Here is a 16504-nt window from a genome sequence, read left to right as displayed (position 1 = left end):
TACAGCATGTGGACACTGATTCAGCTTTTTTTGCGACTCTCTTACTTACGGGAGGAGCACCATTCCACAACAATGGAACCGTTAATCGCTGTAATATGCATTTCTGGAGTGTGGATAAACCCCATTGGATGCGACAGACAGCATTCCAGGTACAGTGGGGCGTGAATGTATGGTGTGGAATCATGGGTGATTATCTTATTGGTCCCCATTTATTAGAGGGCCATCTGAGCAGTCAACGCTATCTACGGTTTCTCCAAGATGAACTACCACCGTTTTTGGAATATTTGCCACTCCTTGACTGCTGCACGATGTGGTTTCAACATGATGGGTCTCCGCCGCACGCTTTGGTGGTCGTCCAGAACCATCTCCATGTGACGTATCCTGCTAAATGGATAGGAAGGGGAGGACCTGTCCCCTGGCCCGCCAGATCACCCGATCTTAAGCCTCTGGATTTTTTCTGTGGGGTCATGTAAAACAACTGGTGTATGCACAGGTACCGGCCAGTCCTTATCATCTTAGTCAGCTCAGCACCGAGGCATGTCGATCCGTTTCGCTAGAGATGTTGCAACGGGCCAGACGATCCTTACAACATCGCGCGCAGCTTTGTATCAACCACGGAGGTCGTCAGTTCGAGCAGGTGCTGCGTTAAACGACATGGATAACTGAAATCCTGTCACATGTTTCCTAGCCTCTATCAACCCAGCTACATACCAACGGTTCTTTTCAGGGTCAAATAAACAAATCAGTCCAAGGAAGCTATCAAGTATGCAACCATGCCACATCCCAGACAACTGGCTGTTAAAAAATTTCTTATGAGGGATTCGAACATCCTACCTCGATCACTGTCCACTATCACGTACCTCCCCGCCCGCTTGCCATGTGAGCTACTACAACACTTAACCTATTACACCCACTTCCCATCGTATACTGTACCGTGCTCCCAGTCTGTGCGTCTACCTCCTGTTTTAAAGTACGTGCTCTGCGTATCTGTGTCCGTTTTACGGGTCTATTCAAGGTACCCCTAATGAATTAATAGTGGCGCTCACGATTCCTGCTGTCTTCTAGCCCGTAAACAAGCATCTCGTTATATTACCCCGATTTAGGGAGAGGGACCGATGTCTTTCAGAACTGTAGTAAATGTGAAGGGATCCATAAAACTGGATCGCAAGGGTCTGGTGGACCACCCGGTAAAATACTAAGATACACTGACTGACAGAGCAAATGCAACACCAAGGAGGAGTGGTTCGAAAGGGATGAAAGTTGGGGAAAAAACAGTGACGGCACGGACGAATAATTGATGTTTATTTCAAACCGATATGCAGGTTACACAATGCGCACGGCATCGACTCAGTAGGATGTAGGACCACCGCGAGCGGCGATGCACGCAGAAACACGTCGAGGTACAGAGTCAATAAGAGTGCGGATGGTGTCCTGAGGGATGGTTCTCCATTCTCTGTCAACCATTTGCCACAGTTGGTCGTCCGTACGAGGCTGGGGCAGAGTTTGCAAACGGCGTCCAATGAGATCCCACACGTGTTCGATTGGTGAGAGATCCGGAGAGTACGCTGGCCACGGAAGCATCTGTACACCTCGTAGAGCCTGTTGGGAGATGCGAGCAGTGTGTGGGCGGGCATTATTCTGCTGAAACAGAGCATTGGGCAGCCCCTCAAGGTACGGGAGTGCCACCGGCCGCAGCACATGCTGCACGTAGCGGTGGGCATTTAACGTGCCTTGAATACGCACTAGAGGTGACGTGGAATCATACGCAATAGCGCCCCAAACCATGATGCCGCGTTGTCTAGCGGTAGGGCGCTCCACAGTTACTGCCGGATTTGACCTTTCTCCACGCCGACGCCACACTCGTCTGCGGTGACTATCACTGACAGAACAGACGCGTGACTCATCGGAGAACACGACGTTCCGCCATTCCCTCATCCAAGTCGCTCTAGCCCGGCACCATGCCAGGCGTGCACGTCTATGCTGTGGAGTCAATGGTAGTCTTCTGAGCGGACGCCGGGAGTGCAGGCCTCCTTCAACCAATCGACGGGAAATTGTTCTGGTCGATATTGGAACAGCCAGGGTGTCTTGCACATGCTGAAGAATGGCGGTTGACGTGGCGTGCGGGGCTGCCACCGCTTGGCGGCGGATGCGCCGATCCTCGCGTGCTGACGTCACTCGGGCTGCGCCTGGACCCCTCGCACGTGCCACATGTCCCTGCGCCAACCATCTTCGCCACAGGCGCTGCACCGTGGACACATCCCTATGGGTATCGGCTGCGATTTGACGAAGCGACCAACCTGCCCTTCTCAGCCCGATCACCATACCCCTCGTAAAGTCGTCTGTCTGCTGGAAATGCCTCCGTTGACGGCGGCCTGGCATTCTTAGCTATACACGTGTCCTGTGGCACACGACAACACGTTCTACAATGACTGTCGGCTGAGAAATCACGGTACGAAGTGGGCCATTCGCCAACGCCGTGTCCCATTTATCGTTCGCTACGTGCGCAGCACAGCGGCGCATTTCATATCATGAGCATACCTCAGTGACGTCAGTCTACCCTGCAATTGGCATAAAGTTCTGACCACTCCTTCTTGGTGTTGCATTTGCTCTGTCAGTCAGTGTATGTGATGCGGTACGGGAAACCATGCCACATGCCACTTGGAGAATCCTCTAGGCGCAGAGGGGAAACAATCGGGCCGGATGAGTATTCCTGACTTTTAGCACCACCTTTTAGTTAAAATAGGGTCTTAAGTTAAACTGAAATTAAATGATATACAGATTTTCATCATATTTCTTGAACATTGATTGCCATTTTCCGGAAATTAGTAAAAGTGCACGTTGAAGTTTGATAGTACAAATTGCAAAAGAAGAGGCATTAGATATAGGCCTAAGTAGTTAATATTATTACTTCCTTCGGCAGCACGTAACATAGAACTATTCTCCGATACTACCGAATCTGAAATGTGACATTCCTTCCTGTATAATAACATTCATTGCTCGACACTGCAGAACTGATGAAATAGAGTGATAATGAGGTGCGTGTGGTGCAAAACGTCGTTGTGCATGACATATTTCTTCAGAGAACATCATTATAGGTAAACTTATTCTCATAATGATGTTCTCTGACAGTAGTCAACAACCTGTCCAGGGAGACCCTAGAATTGTCACATATATCAGACACAATGCATAGAGACCGTGACAAGGAATATTGTTTTTGATAAACAGGCGAACATTAAATTTGCCTAGTTCCTTCATATAAATTAACATTTATTAAAAATTTTACACTTTTATATACTAATTTTATCATTATTATAATTAAATCTATGTTATACAATTCACTCCAATATTCAACTTAATATTATTATAAAATTATATTAAAATAAAATAACATAACATTATTCAACTGATGGCTAATTTAAAGCCTAAAATTCTTTACAACTCCTATATTAATTATAATTCCTATTCTAAAGCTTATCCCTTTAAATATTATATTCAATTAACAGTTAATATATTAATATAAAAACTACTATTAAATACTGAATTAAATTCATTTCTTGGAGAACCAGATATCTTAAAAACCGACTAATATTTCATTACAAATTTGTTATTCTTGATAATAATATTACATTAACCAACATAACAAATTAGCTCTTTTTTATTCGGGAAAAATAAATCTCTATTCCAATTTTATTAAACCCTGATACACAAGGTACAATATTAATTTACTTTTCCAAAAATGTACTTTCAACCTTTTTCAATTTTCCTGTACAGTACTACTTCACTATAAATAAATACATTTGTTCTATTTCTATACTAAAACATATGTAATTAATGTTATTTCAATTAAGTAAGCCCTCTCCCATTCACTAATTTTAAATTGATACTTTCAAAATAATTCGAATCGCACGAACATCCTCTCAGTGTAAATGAGATGCTTCACTTTAAGCTTTATTTTGCTTTCTAGATACACTTTCCAGTACATCTACTATGTTACGACTTATCTCACCTTATAATGAGAGCGACGGGTGATGTGTACATGTTTTAGAGCTAAAATCATATTATCATAATATAACAATATTACTTTCAAATCCACCTTCAAATGCACTACTTTCAAAGCAAGATCCATTTACATTTTTTTATTGTAATCCATCTCTTACTTGATTATAAACTGCACCTTGACCTGACATTCACTCTAATAAGAGTTATACAAAATTAAAATAAAAAGTAATCTTACGACGGCGGTATAAAAACTGATAACAAAATCAAGTCAATTATAATGTGTATTATCGATTACAGGACAGATTCCTCTGAAAAGACTAAAATACCGCCAAATTCTTTGAGTTTCAAGAACATAACTATTACTACTCAAGTAACAATATTTACAATAGGAATAATAGGGTATCTAACCCTAGTTTATAAACCAACTTTCAAAGCTTCAAAGCTTCATATATCATTCCTAAGTTCTACATAAATTCAAAATTATACCTTAAGAATCTACTTTTAAACTTATAAAGAATCTATTAACTTTTATACTAATAATGTTTACTCTAACCCTACGTATAGCCGCCGGGGCTTGCACGACTTTAGCCGGCTACATATTATATTACTAATTCCAAATCACCTTGATAAGTAATATTAAATACTGCAAATATACCTTACTATTTAAGCATATAAAATTTATATCCACAAAAATTCACATGTAAAACATATAAAAAGTAAACAACTAAGCAAGAATAAAACTTTTAAAATCCATTTTTAAACAATGGATCAAATAATTATAATACTAATAATAACATGACATCACATAATTAATTATATATAATATAATGAACCCATTTTGAGTATTTCCTGGCGTTGGATTTTCATCGTATTTTTCGCCCCTATACAATGAAATTATGCGGGATAAAAGTACTCATCTTGTCCGACTCCTTGGCATACTCCTCTTTGGTTCACAGGACCTGGGTTCGATTCCCGGTTTGGACGGGTAATTTAATCGCTTCTGATTAATTCTTCTGACTCGGGGATTTGGTATATTCTATGTGGCTGTATCAACATTCTCTGCTTCATATTAAGACAACACCCCACACTATTAACCACCACAGAAACACGCAATACTGATTACATCCCTCCATATAGGGTTGTGTCAGGAAGGGCACCCAGCCATAAAACAGGGCCAAATACATATGTGCGATGTAGTTTTCACCCGTGACCCCACTGTTATGGGGAAAGCAATAGTAGTAGAAGAAGTAAAGGTACGCATCTTCTGATCATTCAGGGCAACCAAAAGGCTCCTACCAGGAAATCGACGAACCGTATTACTTGCGCTTCGAAGAACAATCTGTCTTCTTAGACCTCAATCCGCACGCATGTCCATTGCGTTATTGTATTTTCTTCGCATTTTCTCCGCTTCCTAACTGGAGTGGTCTCCTTGCTGTCCGAACTGGAATCCTATTGAACAGTACTGGGTTCGATTAAAAGGAGTTGCTTTTGGATATCGTCGCTGCCGGGACAAAACCTCCTATGTGAAATATTTTAGCTTAGAACTTTGGCCGGTAAGGTTCTGTCATATAAGGTGCAATATTGTGTGAATATTGCCAAGGCATTCTCGCTCTTCATAACGTATGTGCTGCGGGTCAGTATATCTAAAATAATATTATCACATAGGAGGTTTCGTCCCGGCAACGACGATATGCTGGCAGACTCTGAAGTTTTCTGAATCTAAAGTACACAGAATCATTCTTGAAACTTGGGACAAACTGGACCGACAATAGATTGCCGTGTTAGGTTGTATGGTAAGAAGGGAACGAGGTTGCGTCACTGTAAGGGGGAGGATTTACCGAGTATTAAAGGTGCTGAGGTTGACTGTATAATACAAGTAAAATAACAACATACTGTTATTCAATATACAATAATGTATTTGTCTTTAGTTTTTCTTACAAGTTGTTTGACATCACATCGACACAGATAGGTCATATGGCGACGATGGGGCAGGAAAGGGCTAGGAGTGGGTAGGAAGCGGCCGTGGCCTTAATTAAGGTACAGCTCCAGCATTTGACTGGTGTGAAAATGGGAAACTACGCAAAACCATCTTCAGGGCTGCCGACAGTGGGGTACGAACCTACTCTTCCCCGAATACTGGATACTGGCCCCAGCTATCGAGCTCGGTAATGGAACTTCTAACCATTATAGACCGTGCTCAGACATCAGCTGGCATGGTCCTACCACGTCATGTGTGGAAAGCACGTAACAGAGTTGGCACAGGATATGGAATATGTAGAGACAACTTGCTCAAGTGGGGTAAAGTTTCCTCTCCCCAGTGTAACTGTGGCACCAAGATTTAGGCCGTACAGTATATTGTACTACCAATATCCATACATATCCATATGGATCCTAGCCACATATGGATATTGCGGCCATTATCCAGTATTTGGGAGATAGTGGGTTCGTGTAAATTCTAGCGACTTCTACGCTGCCACGCATGGAGTTCTTGCACGGATACGTGGAATGAGCATTGAAGTTTAGTGGTTTCTGGTAAATCAGTTTGCTGGTTTAGAAATTTGTACATATCGTCGCTGCGCGGGCAATACCGAATACCTCCTACTATTCTTCCTATCCATTATACTGTATGTATAAAGACTGGACATGCCTCCCAGCCACATATGGATACGCAGCCCATTAGAACAGTTTTCTCTTTGTGTTCGTTTTCCTATGCTGCTGTGTAAAGGAAAATGAACTGTACATACATTGGTATTCTATTCGTGATGATTATACTGTGGGAGTGCGTGAATACATCGTGCAAACATACATTGCTGCAGTGCGCTACGGTAAAGTTCATTTTCGTTTTCACTTTCGCGTAGGAAAATGAACACAACGAAAATTGTTCTGATGGACTACATATCCGTATGTGGCTGGGAGGCGTGACAGTCTTAAGAAAAGTAATGGATAGGAAGAGCATTGCCAGATACGCGTCATTGCGCGCGCAGCGACGATATGTAAATAAGTTTAGTATTATATTGTACATCGGTCATACGATAAATCAAGCAATAAATAGTAAACAGTAGGTTTTGTAGATAAGATGAATTGTCTCTCGTCTACTTTCGTATGTTATGAACTATACCGTGTGCGAATGGTGTAAAACTTCTTTTTGATTTGTGTGATATACTTTCAATAATGCATAACTCCAATATTTGCCACGGCTGTGTAAAGTCTAGGGTAAACAAGGATGGATTTTTTTCAACGTATTTTAAGCTCGGATATCCCAATATGGGGAGAGAATTAACGCTGTTGGTTTGGAGGGCTGGCCGGCCTTCTTCTAGAAATAACAGACGAGTTCTGGTTTATCCACATATAAAATTGAGGGAGGCAGGTCTGGGATTGGCCGACTCGTTTGTCTGCCGAAATAAAAGTTCGATGTCCTCTCATCGCAGGCTAAGTTATAAACTACTGCTGGCTATTTTTATCAGAATGGGCTTGTATCATCACTGTTGATGTCTTAGATTGTGAGGAGACTTTGAACACCTTCGTGTTAGTAAATGTAAATATGTTGGAAGATAGTCCGCCTAGTCAATACTATTCATTTATTTACCTTTCACCTTAACATTTAGTACATGTTTCGAGAATATTATGCATTCTCTTCCTCAGCTAGTGGATTAAAATTCAGTATACAATAAGACCTGACTAAAATACGGGGGCCCACATTAAAATTCAAAACAATGAGTATGACAATGTGACACTTAAAATTTTTTGATAGTACAAACATAGAATTAAAATCCCATTTTGTCAAGTACAAATTAAAAACACAATATAGTCTAATTAATGTCTAATTAAATACAACGTCTTGTGATGATATGAATTCACAGTGTCCTTGAAGTTGCCTTGCGTAGTTCAAAAATGTTGAGTTAAGGATGAATGAAATTGCATTAAAACTTGAAGTCCTGCCGATATCCACCGTTAATGGGTGTTAAAATGATGTCTATTTAAATTAAAATATTGGACACAGCGTCGTATAAGTCAATACGGATCCAATCCCGACCATCATGGTCAAGATTATTAACAACACCTTCGTGTTGTTGCTCTACTTTCTTTAGAAAATTGTAATCTATGAATTATATTTGAATAAATTATCTATCAATATGCAAATTTGAACACGTTTTCGTGAATTCTGATTTATGAATTTTAAAGCTGTTATATTAATACTACCTAATAAGTAGGTCCTAAAGACAGCTTGATACCATCGGGTCACCTTCGACAGTATTGGGGACATCTTGTTCATCAGCTCTGTATACTTCGTGAGAAAGTTTTATCTATTAATGATCCGTATAGATCCGGTGTATGAATCTGAAATTAAATTGGAACTAGAATTGGAAAGTGGGAAATAGGCCTAAATGGTGGAGACCTATGTATTAATAAAATCTGTTTACTTGCTGAATTTAATGTAAAAGAAGCACAGGAAACCAATTTTAGGGTGGCTGAGAATGAGATTTAAACTCAAGTTTCTATTAATTTGTAATAATAATAATAATAATAATAATAATAATAATAATAATAATAATAATAATAATAATAATAAAAATAATGTCCGCCTCTGTGGTGTAGTGGTTAGCGTGATTAGCTGCCACCCCCGAGGCCCGGGTTCGATTCCCGGCTCTGCCACGAAATTTGAAAAGTGGTACGAGGGCTGGAACGGGGTCTACTCAGCCTCGGGAGGTCAACTGAGTAGAGGTGGGTTCGATTCCCACCTCAGCCATCCTCGAAGTGGTTTTCCGTGGTCTCCCACTTCTCCTTCAGGCGAATGCCGGGACGGTACCTAACTTAAGGCCACGGCCGCTTCCTTCCCTCTTCCTTGCCTATCCCTTCCAATCTTCCCATCCCTTCACAAGGCCCCTGTTCAGCATAGCAGGTGAGGCCGCCTGGGCGAGGTACTGGTCATACTCCCCAGTTGTATCCCCCGACCAAGGGTCTGAAGCTCCAGGACACTGCCCTTGAGGCGTAGAGGTGGGATCCCTCGCTAAGTCCGAGGGAAAAACCGAACCTGGAGGGTAAACAGATGATGATGATTAAATTAATAATAATAATAATAATAATAATAATAATAATAATAATAATAATAATACGTAATAATATTGGATTTACGTCCCACGAACTACTTTTAGGAGTTTTCGAGATAACTAAGAGCCCAGCAGTTCTTTTACGTTCCAGTAAATCTACCGACAAGAGGCCGGCGCATTTGAGCACCTTCAAATACCATCGGACTGAGTCGAAATCAAATTCACCAACTTGGACTCAGAAGTCCAGCGCTTTTCCGTCTATGCCACTCAGCCCGGCACCTTGTGTGTATTCTCCAGTGATTTCACTAGGGGAGGAATTCAATGACTTCTTGTAATGTCTAACAATGAAAAACTGTTCTTGCTTCACCTATACCGATTTGGCATCTTAGCATAATAGCACGGGTGCTTTAACATACCACTATTATTATTATTATTATTATTATTATTATTATTATTATTATTATTATTATTATTACTATTATTATTATAACGCTTTCATTCCCCACCCTGATGGGGTGGGGCGGGCCACCTGAAAGGCAGCACACAAACTCACTCTCTTTCTCTCTGGCCAAGAGATGCGGGCGAGTTGAGGAGATGTGATGTAGGAGGGAGATGGGCAGACGGATGTGAAAAATGAAGGAGATGAAGGAAGGATTGGGCCTCTTAGCTTTTTTTCTTGTAGGAAAAAAATACAAGATTAGCATATGGATTTTGAGTACACTAGAAACACAGAACTGACTAGAAATGCTGAAAAATACAACAAAATACCGTAGTTTAGCTGAACGAACATAAACGCAGATGTGCAAAACTGTGAGCTACTAACTGCTGTTGAAACGTTTAGAGTACATATACATGCAATGATAGAAGGTGAAATTATGAATTACATTAAGACATTGAATACTTGAATAGAATATTACCAGGCAAGACTGGGGGCTAATGGTGAGGTGAGCCAGCAGGTTGTCTAGGCACATAACTGATTACCTGGACGATTACCATGTCGAAGAGTGGTGGGGTGGTGAGTTTACTTGGTGTGGTAGGATTAAGGATGAGGGTTTAACTCAGTACAGTCTGTTCTTATGGAGGCGGCCGGTCTGTGAGTTGGGGGAGAATACGGCGGTGGTGAAGTGGGGATAGGGTGTATAGGGGGATCTTAGGGTGATCTCTAGGAAATGGGATGTGACAGGGTTTCTGGGATCGAGGGCCTTGTCGAGGAATTTCTGGAAGAGAATGCAGACGTGGGTGAAATCGGGGAGACTTATCATTCTCGTTCACTTTTTGTGTAAGTGGAATGAACGTTGACCATCAGAATGTACATTCATGAAGAGTGCTCCATCCTTCACACTAGCAACGTGAAGATTGAGTTCTACTTCATCTGGACAATGCCCGCCCACAATTTTCTTGTACTGTTTATTATGTTCACGCAGCCTACAACAGGAAGGGGTACCAGGTTAATTTCTCGGGGCAAAGGAGGCCCAGAGTACGAATAACCACTCTATTCCACATCGTACCGAGGTTATGGACAGCGGAAGCCTTTACATTCCACTCTTCTACGGATCTCCATGATCTGTACGGAGATGGCTTGGCTGTAAACTTTTTATCGGAGGAATGTTGATGCACTTCATACTTTGGAACTTATGTTTTCATTGATCATTGTATTTGACCATTTAATGTGACCCAGCTATTACCGCTGATGCAGTCTTGAGTAAACTGAAGTACAATTTTCAGGGACCGGGACGAGTGGCTCAGACGGCGAGGTACTAGCCTTCTGACTCCAACTTGGCAGGTTCGATTCTGGCTCAGTCCGGTGGTATTTGAAGGTGCTCGGATACGTCAGCCTCGTGCCGGTGGATTTACTGGCACGTAAAAAACTCCTGCGGGACAAAATTCCGGCACCTCGGCGTCTCTGAAAACCGTCAAAAATAGTTAGTGGGACGTAAAAACAAGTACATTACATTTCCAGGGTGTGGAAATTTAATATTCCATCAATGTAAATCGGGGACCGCATAACTGACCCGCCTATAAAGCTAATTAAAACTACTTGTACAAGGAGAATCGATTTGGCTGTAGTACTTTGTATTTCACAAATGACATGAATTTGCGATTAAATAATTCTCCACGGTTATTTCAATTCTGTGGCAAATTTATGCAGCCATTATGCAGACTACAGGAATGCATGAAACCAGTCTCACGATCTATATTGTTTTTTAGAATCGCGTGGAACTGTCATCATGAGTAAGTTTACGATGCGGAAATATGCCCTCAGGACTAATGTGGTATGAACAAGCAAAATCTACTCTGTAGAGGACGTGAAGATCCATGGCGGAGTGGAAAATAAACACTTCCTTGCTTGTAGTTTTACGTGACTGTCATCGTGAGCAAAGTCACAAAACCACAGAGACGTGACTTCTCATTTCACAGTGACTCGAACCGCGATTGCCTTGGTGAGAAGTTAGTGATGCTACCTCTCTGCTATTAATTCACCTTCTGCTTGCAATATATCCTTGGGAAGTGATATAGCATGGTAAGCCCTTTGTCCCCAGGAATTAGCTTGGTTTCCCGTTCTGGTTTAGGCTAAATAAACCACAGTCATTTGCTTCTCCAACGGTGGAAGTTCAATTCCTTCTTGACAAGAAAGTCTATTTTATCTTACACCGGATGAATTACTTGTTCTTAGCTCTCTACTCAGATAACCGAGTTTCGAATCCCAGTAGATCGTAGGGTGGAATTTTCACCTGAAAAATCAGGTGGCTCCAGGAAGTGCTTTCAAGCCTTGAATATCCTTTGGGATCAGCTGAATGAAGTTCAAGGGTGATCTGGTGTAAGGTGTTCTAGCTACTCGGCTCCAAACCTGGGTGCCCACGGTTCGATTTTGGGTGAAACTTCGGGTTAGATTTTTAATAGGATCTGTGGAAACCAAAAGGAAGATTATCCGACCTTGAACCCCCGGTGAAGACCGAAACTCAGGCTCGATACTCCACCGATCCTACATAAACATGGACGAGTGGGTTTAAAAGAGAAGTAAATTAATAAGCTTAAAAAATAATGCTTGACGGTGTTATACATTTCAACCAGTCAGAGAAATAATAATATACAGGGTGGTCCAGAAGTCAGTTTTTACTTAGGTGAAACATTACATGACGATACTTTTTAGCTAGGCAAATCCGCATTTGTCACAAATTAGAATACAACCTTATTCTACCGTACATGCATGATATCTTTCTCCCATTGTCAATAATTTTCAAGCTACGACCACATATAAATTGACATATGTTTGATGACAGATATTTTGTTGCCGGGCTGAGTGGCTCAGACTGTTAAGGCGCTGGCCTTCTAACTCCAACTTGGGAGGTTCGATCCTGGCTCAGTCCAGTGGTATTTGAAGGTGCTCAAATACGACAGCCTCGTGTCGGTAGATTTACTGGCACGTAAAAGAACTCCTGCGGGACTAAATTCCGGCACCTGGGCGTCTCCGAAGACCGTGAAAGTTTTTAGTGGGACGTAAAGCAAATAACATTATTATTATTATTTAGATATTTTGTTTTCGTTTAGTACATTATAAGCAATTTCAATTTCCTGTTTCAACATAATAAAATCTAGCGGTTTTTCTGCATAAACGGAATTCTTAATGATGCCTCATAAGGCGAATTCACGTGGTGAGAGATCGCAGGAACATCGTGGCTAGTCGACAGTTAAATGTTCCACGGCGCCCGATCCATTCATACACTGACTGACAGAGCAAATGCAACACCAAGAAGGAGTGGTCAGAACTTTATGCCAATTGCAGGGTAGACTGACGTCACTGAGGTATGCTCATGATGTGAAATGCGCCGCTGTGCTGCGCACGTAGCGAACGATAAATGGGGCACGGCGTTGGCGAATGGCCCACTTCGTACCGTGATTTCTCAGCCGACAGTCATTGTAGAACGTGTTGTCGTGTGCCACAGGACACGTGTATAGCTAAGAATGCCAGGCCGCCGTCAACGGAGGCATTTCCAGCAGACAGACGACTTTACGAGGGGTATGGTGATCGGGCTGAGAAGGGCAGGTTGGTCGCTTCGTCAAATCGCAGCCGATACCCATAGGGATGTGTCCACGGTGCAGCGCCTGTGGCGAAGATGGTTGGCGCAGGGACATGTGGCACGTGCGAGGGGTCCAGGCGCAGCCCGAGTGACGTCAGCACGCGAGGATCGGCGCATCCGCCGCCAAGCGGTGGCAGCCCCGCACGCCACGTCAACCGCCATTCTTCAGCATGTGCAAGACACCCTGGCTGTTCCAATATCGACCAGAACAATTTCCCGTCGATTGGTTGAAGGAGGCCTGCACTCCCGGCGTCCGCTCAGAAGACTACCATTGACTCCACAGCATAGACGTGCACGCCTCACATGGTGCCGGGCTAGAGCGACTTGGATGAGGGAATGGCGGAACGTCAACGTCGTGTTCTCCGATGAGTCATGCTTCTGTTCTGTCAGTGATAGTCACCGCAGACGAGTGTGGCGTCGGCGTGGAGAAAGGTCAAATCCGGCAGTAACTGTGGAGCGCCCTACCGCTAGACAACGCTGCATCATGGTTTGGGGCGCTATTGCGTATGATTCCACGTCACCTCTAGTGCGTATTCAAGGCACGTTAAATGCCCACCGCTACGTGCAGCATGTGCTGCATGTGCTGCATGTGCTGCGGCCGGTGGCACTCCCGTACCTTCAGGGGCTGCCCAATGCTCTGTTTCAGCAGGATAATGCCCGCCCACACACTGCTCGCATCTCCCAACAGGCTCTACGAGGTGTACAGATGCTTCCGTGGCCAGCGTACTCTCCGGATCTCTCACCAATCGAACACGTGTGGGATCTCATTGGACGCCGTTTGCAAACTCTGCCCCAGCCTCGTACGGACGACCAACTGTGGCAAATGGTTGACAGAGAATGGAGAACCATCCCTCAGGACACCATCCACACTCTTATTGACTCTGTACCTCGACGTGTTTCTGCGTGCATCGCCGCTCGCGGTGGTCCTACATCCTACTGAGTCGATGCCGTGCGCATTGTGTAACCTGCATATCGGTTTGAAATAAACATCAATTATTCGTCCGTGCCGTCTCTGTTTTTTTCCCCAACTTTCATCCCTTTCGAACCACTCCTTCTTGGTGTTGCATTTGCTCTGTCAGTCAGTGTATAAGTGCTAACGGATAACGCAGATGCACAGTGCGGTAGGGAACCGTCTTGTGTCAGACAATTGGCGGGATATTGTGGTGTATCTGGTTGTTTGCAAGCTCTGGCATCACATTATCCCGTAGCACCTCCAGATAGGACTCTCCTGAATCAATTTATGCGAGAATGCGTGTCCAAATCAAATCAGCCTCACTGATCCTACCCCAGACATTAAGCCCATGCACATCGAGGTCTTTCTGGATACTCTCGTGAGGGGTTGTTCACTCAGTACACGCGGTTGTGCCATTGAATTTGAAACCTTCTTCACCTGTCCACAGTGCAAGTTTGGTGAAATTCGCACCAGCGTCACAGCTAATCAGAAACAATTCACAACATTCCAGGCGTCTGTCCCAATCATCCTGCAGCAATGTTGGATGGAACTGTTTGAACTGTTGAGTTCCAGAATACGTTGTACATTTGTTCTCGTTATTTGCAGCTCAGCCGATATTCCTTCCGTTTATTTCTTTGGACTTTTCACAATACCTTGTACATCAGTTTCCACGTTCTCTTCTATTGCCAACCGGGGAGAATCAGCAGCGCTACTAGAGATTTCAAATGTCATATCCAACTAACGTAATTGTTGTCACGTTGACAATGGACTTTCAGAAAATCTTCAGTGGAGTTCTATAGGACTCTATAGGGTGTAACAATAAGATAGGCCAAATTACTTTTTTTTTTGCTAGTTGCTTGGCGTCGCACCGACACAGATAGATCTTACGGCGACGATGGGATAGGAAATGGGTAGGAGTGGGAAGGAAGCGGCCGTGGCCTTAATTAAGGTACAGCTCCAGCATTTGCCTGGTGTGAAAATAGGAAACCACGGAAAACCATCTTCAGGGCTGCCGACAGAGAGGTTCGAACCCACTACCTCCAGGATGCAAGTTTACAGCTGCGCGCTCCAAACCGCACGGCCAACTCTCCCGGTGCCAAATTTCTAGGACACGCCGATGCGGCGGGTTGATGCATGTATCAGTGCTAACGGAGGGCATTATGAACATTTCCTCTAAAGAAGAGTTTCATGTAATATGTTGTCCGGCTCCATGGCAAAATTTTAAGCGTGCTGGCCTTTGGTCACAGGGGTCCCGAGTTCGATTCCCGGCAGGGTAGGGAATTTTAACCATAATTGGTTAATTTCGCTGACACGGGAGCGACTCTCAGGTCGCCTACGGGAAAGACCTGCACCTAGCGAGCCGAACATGTCCTCGGACACTCCCGGCACTAAAAGCCATACGCCATTTCATTTCATTTCTGTATGCAAAAATAATCTGCGCACCTGCGGTTGGATGATAGAGGACCAGTCCTTGTTAACAGAGATGTCAAATGCATTTTAATATAGATCAATTTCAAGCGCATTTTGACAGGCCTGGCGCTGTGAAAGCGTTGCCATGCGCACGTTGTAGATCCTCATCCTTTAGAGAGATCGATGTCATAAACATGAAAGTGAAGTTCAGATCAGGGCACACTGGCTTATGAAAACACTACCTGACTAGCTCCAATCCCTTCAGTGAATTTTCTTGTGAGAATTTGAAAATGATGAATGAACCTACTCGCATTATAATTCACCTTCTATATTTTTTCCGTATATTGCTAAATTGATAGGGAGGCTGGGTATAATTTGTTAATAATAATATAAACCGGTTAACATCTCTTGAGTTGATATAGGTCTTTAAGAGAAACCAAGATGATAGTATTCCGTTCAGCAGGAGTTCTTCAACATGCTGGAAGCCAATCACACATACACTGACTGACAGAGCAAATGCAACACCAAGAAGGAGTGGTTCGAAAGGGATGAAAGTTGGGGAAGAAACAGAGACGGCAAGGACGAATAATTGATGTTTATTTCAAACCGATATGCAGGTTACACAATGCGCACGGCATCGACTCAGTAGGATGTAGGACCACCGCGAGCGGCGATGCACGCAGAAACACATCGAGGTACAGAGTCAATAAGAGTGCGGATGGTGTCCTGAGGGATGGTTCTCCATTCTCTGTCAACCATTTGCAACAGTTGGTCGTCCGTACGAGGCTGGGGCAGAGTTTGCAAACGGCGTCCAATGAGATCCCACACGTGTTCGATTGGTGAGAGATCCGGAGAGTACGCTGGCCACGGAAGCATCTGTACACCTCGTAGAGCCTGTTAGGAGATGCGAGCAGTGTGTGGGCGGGCATTATCCTGCTGAAACAGAGCATTGGGCAGCCCCTGAAGGTACGGGAGTGCCACCGGCCGCAGCACATGCTGCACGTAGCGGTGGGCAT

This window comes from Anabrus simplex, chromosome 2 (assembly GCF_040414725.1).
Source record: "Anabrus simplex isolate iqAnaSimp1 chromosome 2, ASM4041472v1, whole genome shotgun sequence".
Taxonomy (NCBI): Eukaryota; Metazoa; Arthropoda; class Insecta; order Orthoptera; family Tettigoniidae; genus Anabrus; species Anabrus simplex.
The sequence above is the reverse complement of the archived record's forward strand: the minus strand, read 5'-3'. Positions refer to the sequence as shown.